The 8481-nt window shown below is 47.0% G+C and overlaps 1 non-coding gene across 1 annotated transcript; it reads left to right on the top strand.

The window, feature by feature from the left end:
* Positions 1-5865: 5865 nt before the first annotated feature.
* LOC129081528 (U1 spliceosomal RNA) lies at positions 5866-6029 on the top strand. Its single transcript, XR_008530314.1, has one exon. It is a non-coding gene; the product is annotated as a U1 spliceosomal RNA (small nuclear RNA).
* The last annotated feature ends 2452 nt before the right edge of the window (positions 6030-8481 follow it).

The raw sequence follows: 8481 nt of genomic DNA, 5'->3' as shown, positions 1-8481 counted from the left end.
ATAATTCCAGGCTAATTTTGCCATAAAAATGAATGCAAAGCAAAAAGAATGTGTTGCATAAATCTACCCCCATTGTGGCATATTTTTGCTTTAATGCTGCTCTTTATTTTCCCGGCATTATCTCTAATATTTCACAGCGCACTTTCTGCTAAATTAACACTGCAGCATTTCCTGCTGGTGGTTTGGCCTTCTTCATAACGTTTTATCACATCTCACTTTCTTTCCAATGTTATTGATTTTTTCAGGTGCGTTTTTCAGCACCTCCACTTAAAGAACACTCAGATGACATTGTTACAGGATACAGATAAGAGATTTAAAGTTATAATAACTGTGGATGTTGAGGAAGTGGCACAATTGTCTCCAGAATTCCCCACCGTAATTAGAAACTTGGATGCATGCAAACCACAGTGCATGCATATAGAAGGCAGGTATTTCTACTTAATAACCAAAGCGACATCACCTTGTGGCAGGTTTACAATTCCCAGTTAACAACTCACTTAGCTCCTCCAACTCTAGGAAGTTGTGTAATTCTGACAATTTTTTTTAACTGCAGAGTTTTGCATTATTTCTAAGTTAGTGCATAAACGTGTATTAGCAGTTTTATGTGGCAGCTCCCTGAAGCCACATAATTGAGGTTCTCAGGAACCGTAACCACACCCTGGATGACCTCACTCGCTAGGCTCTTAGCCCCACAGGGGTGGGAGTGCACAACCACACCCAGCAGTCGCAGGTCCGGATTGGACTTCAGGAATTCCAGCCACTGCCTCTTACCCACACAGGGGCCCTTTTGGAGGCAGCATCAGCAGAGCCGCCCACCCCTCCTCCAGGCCCACTCCTCGCAGTCCTTCTGTCTCCTCCTGCCCCCTCTTCGCATCAGCATTTGGTTCCGCTTGCCTGTCATCCAGCTCCAGCTGCCCCTCCTCCGCGTGGAGCCGAAGGGGCCTGAGACCCAAGCTGGGGGAGAGGAGAGAGGAAGGAAGACTAGGTCTGAGTATCCAGCACTTCCAAGACTTTCCACGTTGCCAAGAACAACCTCTTGGCACACAATTCCTGTAAATTGTCTGCTTGGCCTTCCTCTGCCTGGAATTGCATGCTTGCTTGCTTTTTAATTTTTATTTATTGATTTTTTTAAGAGAAAAAATAGATAGAGAGAAACATTGATGTGTTGTTCCACTTATTGATACATTCATTGGTTGATTTTTGTATGTATGTGCCCTGACCAGGGATCAAACCTGCAACCTTGGTGTATCGGGACTTCATTCTAACCAACTGAGCTACCTGGCCAGGGCCTGTAATTGCTTCCCGAAAGGTCCCCTCTGCTTGATCAGAGCCTGGCCCCAGAAGAGGAAGGACCAGACCCTAGGAAGGAGAGGAGGGGCAGACTCTGACCCCGCCGCTGGGACCCCTGGGCTGCTTCCACTGCCACGTGACCTTGAGCAGATTCTTATCCAAGGCACAGCCCCTTTCTGGGTCTCAGTTTCCACCTCTGTAGAATCTGGGGGATACAAACACCACCTACTTCCCAGGATCACAGTGAGAAGGAAACGCGTACCTGAATTAAAGGGGTTTGTTTGCCTGCACACCTCTAAGCCCAATAAAATGCAAAGAGAAGTTTGCAGCCAAGAAAGTAAAGGTTTACTTTTAAGGAAACGGTGCCATGCCCGGAGTCACAGGTGAGCTTATGCTCAGAGATCTGGCCCCGCAGTGGCTTCTGGGGGATGATTCCTACAGGGGACTGAGCGAGTTAAGGCCATGGCTAGGTTCATGGTCTCTACTGATGGGCTGGAGCCTGGGTAGTAGGGCAGTTGGTCATTGCGTCTGGCCCTGATATCAGCCCTGGTGTCATTGTGCCTGGTTTTGCAAGAACGTGGTCAGTGGGGTGGTCCCTGAGCTGAAGCACAGCTGAAGCGTGGCTCTCTGATTTGACTGAAACTGTTTCTGTGCTCAACAGGCCCCAGGCTTTGTTCCTAAGATGGTTGGATGTGACCAGAACTTCATTGTCCTAAAGGCTTCGTGATTAAGGGAGTGGACATACAAGGAAGGAGGAGGTAGGTGATTTCATGGTGCTGGGTGAGGCCAGCTGGAATCAAAAGGAAAGAAAGGAGAAAATGTGACAACACGTAGCACCTCTGAGACAACACGTAGCTCCAATATGGTCTGAATCACATATGTACTGAGATGTGTGAGGGCCAGCGTCGGAATCTGGGGGACCCTATCTCTCAAAACGTGTGTGGCACCGTGTGCGATGGTGCCACAGCCAGGGAGGCTCTGCCCACTAACAAACAAATTCAAGAGGGGAAGCCTGGCGAGTCACGAGCCGAGGAAGGCAGGGCGTCCCCACTCTGGTTTTGCGCAAGTGTCTGTCAAGTCACCTTCTGATTTTAAGAGTTCAGGGGCGCGGACAGGAGCCAGGTGGCCTCTTTGCCATCCAGGTGATCCTGGATTCAGGCCAGCACCCCCACCTGGCCCTCCCCATCCTGTGCAGCTGGAGAATCTGCAGATTTGCCTAGGGAGAAGATGGGGCGGGCCCAAAGCCGCCTTCCTCCTTCCTGTCGGCAGAATCGCCCCAAAGGCCACGGCCACAGCCTGTACTGGATCTTCTTCAGGGGTGTCCAACCCTCGGCCTGGGGACCACGCGCGGCCCAGGGTGGCTGTGAATGTGGCCCAACACAAAATCGTAAATTTACTTAAAACAGTATGAGACTTTTTTTGTTTTCGTTAGTGTTTGTATATTTAATGTGTGGCCCAAGACAACTCTTCTTCTTCCAGTGTGGCCCAGAGACACCAAAAGATTGGGCACCCCTGTTAGACCCTGCCCGTCCCCACCAAGCTACGTTTACCTCCTTGGCACCCATTTGACACTCCTTGCTCTCTCTGGGCCTCGACTTTCCCTTCTGAAAAATGGGCGGCCTGGACTTCTCCAGCTGCTTCAGCTAAGCGTTCTCAGACGATAGGAATTCGGCCTCCACCTTCCACTCCCTACCCTGGCCAGTGCCTTGCCCCGCCCCCGATCCCTTCTCTCTCCTCTGAGGCACTGGGTGCCCCTTCTAGGCGGTAGGTCAGGGATGGACACTGAGGCTACTGTTTGCTGGGCTCCCAAGTACCAAAAGGGGGAACCCCACGGAAGGCAAGGGCTGGGGCCTTCTGAAGGAGGAAGGGGATGTCCGGCCCCAGGTTAAAAGCTCAGGGCACTGCCAGGCCACGCTTGCCCCTCTCCTGCTGTTGGGATCATCTCCTCCTTCACATCCCAGCAGGCGAGGGGGCTCCCGAGGGCTGGCAGATGCCCAGCCTTTCCTCTCTGTATCCCCAACACCTGGCTGCTGGGACCTATTTCCTGGCTAGACAGAGAAAGGACGGGCAGGGGCCAGGATGGTAACCCTGCCCGTGGCCTGTCCAGCCACATTCAGGACCGAACCTGCAGGTAGAAAGGAACAGGTCCAGACCCACCCTCAGCTCCACGCCTCCCTCCCTTCTCAGCCCCCAGAGCCCTGTGCCCTCTTAGGCCCCGCCCCCTCCCATCCCCATCCTGTCCCCGCTGCTGGCCTCTCCTGGAAAGCCTGTCACCTCCAGCTCTCTCTGGCTCGCTTTGGACTGGGGAAGGGATGGGGCGCAGAGGCTGTGGGTCCTGAGGGGAGAGGAAGGAAGTAGGGTCCGTCTGGCTCACGTTGTTCTAGCTTCAGGGCAGAGTGCCTAAAAAGCACTCAGAACCTTCTCCTGGGGAAACCCACCTAACTGCATCATTCCCAGATGCAACTGCGCTACTGCGAGACCGGCTGTGTCCTTCCACCTTGACTTACATTTCTGAAGACTCTTTTTCACTTGAGTCATGAAAGTGCCAGGTTCCAGTAAGCGCGCGGTGGGAGGGGAGAGGCAGCAGGGTCGGAGAGACACCTGCTGCCCCCATGAGAAAAGAATCCCTCAGTGCAGCTTCTTTGAACCCATATCGGGGTGTCCGCCCTGAAATTCCTCCTCCTCCAGGAAAGCTGCGTGGGCTGTGAGGGCAAGTCCGTGGCATGAAAAACAGTATTAAATGTTTGCCACAGCCTGGGCTTGGTGGTTCAGTTGGTTGGAGCATTATCTCATCACCAAAATGCTGTAGGTTCAATTCCCGGTCAGGGCACATACCTAGGTTGTGGGTTTGATCCCAGGTGAGGGTACGTATGGGGAGGCAAACAATCGATGTTTCCCTCTCACATCGATGTCTCTCTCTGTCTCCCTTTCTCTCTCTCTCTCTGTCCCATCCTCTCTCTCTAAAAGCAATAAACATATCCTCAGGTGAGGATTAAAACAAAAATGTTTGCCACATACATCTCTGGTTCTCCTGCCTCTGCACCTTGAAGCCTGGAGAACCCTCCCGCATACACGTCCAAATGTCCCCACCTGCCATTGCCAGGTGGCAGGGCCATCCATCCTTCCCAGGGAAAATGACTGTTCGCCTAGTAGGACTTCCTCCCCTGGGCCGCCACAAGCGCAGGTGCCAGGAGGAATCACTCAGCCGGGGGATCCGTGGCAGGTCCCAGCCTGGCTCTGCCTCGGTGCCTTTCGAGCCACTGTCAGCCTCCGGGCCTTCTCTTCCACCTGCGGAGCAGATGTAGCATAGGGGCCACGTCGGCCCACCCTCCCTGGGTGACATGCCCCCACTAGCCAGTGAGCAAGATCCCTGACCTGCTCATGGGACACTGAGGGATCAGTATGTTGGTTTGTGAACAAATTCCGAACCGCGGATACTGAGATCTAAAGCCCTTTCAGAATCAAGCCTCTGAGCTCCCAGGCCCTGTAGCTGCCCTTCCTTCTCCTTTCCCGGGCGCAGTGACAAAACCACCTTCCGAGCCACGAGCCAGCCAGCCAGCCCGGCCCCCTCAGCCTGACCCTGGGTGAAATGATCAAAAATGTTGACGATATGTCCACTCGCTTTTTTTTTTTCCTTCAATGTAATTATGTACAATGGAAGCAATAATAATAACTTCAAATACTTATTAAATACCTATTATATGCCAGGCACTGAGCTCTAGGTTTTTACATGAATTATCTCATTTAATCCTGGTGATAATCCATGAGGTAGTTTCCATTATTAGCTCCCACTTTTCAGGCCAGGAAATGAGGCTGAAAGAGGTTAAATTTGCCCAAGGTCACATAGCAAGCCAGTGACAGAATTTGAAAACCTTATAAAATCGGTTTTTATGCATTTATGTTGCAATGTTTTTGCATTCTTGTAGTCCTCTGTCAGGTTTTGTATTTTTGTTTTTTAACTTCATGTCCTAATCTATTTTCAGTCTATGATGCCTCGTTTGTTTGGCACTGTTTCTTGTCTTCCTCTCGAAGACAGTAGAAATATTCTGTGAAATTTGTGAAAACATAGCTAAATAGGTAAAGTGGACATGGATGACTGAGAATGAATTTTTAAAATGAAACAACCTAGGAAGCAGGAAAAAAATTGCTTTCAAAATGCATATGAAAATTGCAAAGTCTCCCCAGGGTGCAAGAATCTTCTCAAGACATAAATTAATGGCTGTAAACATTCATTTCCAACCAACTTCCCTTCAGTTGATTCACTTGAAACCTAGAGAAAAAAAAAGCTTTAAAATTTGTTACAACTTTGTCAGACAAGCTCATAGTTGCTGGAAATTTTTTTAGAAATTAAAAGCCCAGTCTTGGCTGGTGCAGCTCAGTGGGAATGCCAGCCAGCAAACCAAAGGGTCGAGGGTTCAATTCCCAGTCAGGGCACATGCCTGGGTTGCAGGCCAGGTCCCCAGTAGGGGGCGCATGAGAGGCAACCACACATCTATGTCTCTATCTCTCTCTCCCTTCCCCTCTGTCTAAAACAAAAGTAAATAAATAAATAAAAGAAAAAGAAATTAAAAGCCCATATTTTCCTGGCAGGGGAGACACTTTGATCCCGAAGGTGGTTTTCCCCGGGCGAGGCTCACCCATTGCGCTCCGGATGTGCTAAGCCCTATGATTTTCCCAAATGTGGGAAACACAACTGCATAATTTGCAGCAGTGGGTGACTGCGTTCGCGCTCTCCCCTCATTTGGGGGTTTTAAACATTAAACTGTGAGTTTTTCTTTTGTGCTGAGTACAAGCACTAACCTTCCCACCAGCTGACTCTTCTGTGTAGTTTCTTTTTCTTTCAGCTTTGGGGGGGGGCAGCCTAAGAATTTCTATCCAAGAACCCACGCTTGTTCTTGAAACACATCTTAAAACTCATTCTTTCTTCAATTCTAACAATCCTACCTATTAAAAAAAAGAAAGAAAGAAATTAAAAGCCCAGAAATCCAGAAGTGGACATGAAGAACAAAGAGATGCTTATAAAAGCTAAAATTTTTGAAGTTTCAAGGCCACCCTACAGTATATAAAAATAACATTCGAATTAACAGGGGTCAGAATTACTGTTTCAACCAACTTTTGTTGATGTCAGCCTTATTGACACATAATGGAATACAATAAAATGTACAGATTTTTAACCACAGAGTTTAAGTTCTGACAAATATATACCCATATAACAAATATACAATCAAAATATCTATTGACATTGATAAGAGACCAAGCATTTCCATCACCCCAAAAAGTTCCTTTGTACCTCTTTGTAATCAATCCGCTCCCCCCACCAAGTCAACCAATGACCAGCCCTCTATAATCAGAACCCGTTCTAGAATTTCACATCAATGGAGTCATGCAATATGTACCCTTTCGTGTCTGTCTTCTTTCACTCATTAAGATGTTTTTGAAAGTCTTCTATTTTGTTATTTGAACAAAGCAGTTCTTTCATTTTTATTGAGTAGTCTTCCATTGCATGAAAATATCACACCATGTTTATTCATTCACCTCTTGATAGACATTTGGATTGTCCCCAGTTTTTCACTAGTATGGATATGTCTCTGAATATTTTTGTCGAAGTCTTAGTTTGAATCCCTAACAATGAGATTGCTAGGTCATGTGGGAAATGTATGTTTCACTTTGTAAGAAACTGCCAAACTATTTTACAAAGTGACTCCACTATTTCACTTTCCCCCAGGAGTGTATGAGAATTCCAGTTACTCCCCATGCTGGAAAACATTTTATCGTGGCAGCTTTTCACATTTTTTTTTTAATTCTAGGAGGTAAGATATTGTATCTCGTTGTTCAACCAAATTGTTTTTTGTCCAACAGTCGGCTTGCCTCTCAACACCAATTCTACAATAATAGTTGGAGAGCGGACTTCACTATCCCACTATCAATAATAGATAGAGCAACTAGATAGAAGGTCAGTACGGAAATAGAGGAGTCAACACTATATATACCAGGTCCATATAACCGACTTGTATAGAACACTCCACCCCAAAGACTGCAGAAATTAAAACATGTTCACACTGAAATTTGAACATTCATTGAGCATCATTTAAAAAAGCATAAACAACACATTGTCTGTTAACTGATTAATGGATAAATGAAATAGTATAGCCAAACACTGGAATATTATTCAGCCTGTGATGGTTAACTTTATGTCAACTTGGCTGGCACCAGGTACCCAAGTTAAACATTATTTCTGGGCACGTGTGTGAGGGTATTTCCAGATGAGATTAGCGTTAGAACCCGTGGACTCCGGAATGTGAATTTGCCTCCCCCAGGTTCCCAGGACCCCTTCAATCCTTTGAAGGGCTGAAGAGAACAGCAGGTGGAGGAAGGAGGAATCCTGTGCCCTCACCGCTTTGTCCTGCGTAACTGCTGGAGCGGAGACACCTCAGTCTTCTCCGGCCCACAGGCTGGGATGTACCCCGTCAGCTCCTCTGATTCTCAGGACTTCAGACTCGGGCTGAATCACACCAGCAGCAGCCTTCATAATCACATGAGCCAATTTAGCGTAATAAATCTCCCTTCATGTGGATACACAAGTGTAGATAGGTGAAGAGCTATAGATATCTCCCACGGTCTCTGTTTTCCTGGAGAACTCTAATACACAGCCATTGAAAAGAAATTAAATACTGATACATGCTACAAAATGAGTGAATCTTAACACATCATGTTCAGTTTAAAAAACCAATCACAAAATCCGCATATATGACTCCATGTATGTGAAACGTCCAGAATAGGCAGAAGAAGGCAGAATAACAGAAGGAGGTAGGTTACTGCTCGCCTAGGACTGAGGGGTTGGGGAAAATGGGAAGCGACCATTTAGGGATATGAGGGGCTATTGCTGAAGTGATGAAAATGTTCTAACATGATTTTAATTGCACGACTCTGTGAATATATGAAAAACCATTGGATTGTATACTCTAAGTGGGTAAAGGTATACTTTAAGTGGGTGATTTATATCTTGATAAAGCTGTTGTAAATAGCTATTAGAGCTTATAAGTGAGTTAAGCAAGGTTGTGGAATATATGATCAATATACAAAAATCAATTGTATTCTATATACAGAAGAAACAAATGGATAGTAAGATTTTTAAGTACCACTTACAAGAGCAACAGACATCCTGAAAAAATTAGGGATGAACGTAACAAA

This window comes from Pteronotus mesoamericanus, unplaced genomic scaffold (assembly GCF_021234165.1).
Source record: "Pteronotus mesoamericanus isolate MK-2021 breed Mesoamerican mustached bat unplaced genomic scaffold, CSHL_Meso_final scaffold_1066, whole genome shotgun sequence".
NCBI lineage: Eukaryota > Metazoa > Chordata > Mammalia > Chiroptera > Mormoopidae > Pteronotus > Pteronotus mesoamericanus.
The sequence above is the reverse complement of the archived record's forward strand: the minus strand, read 5'-3'. Positions and strand labels throughout refer to the sequence as shown.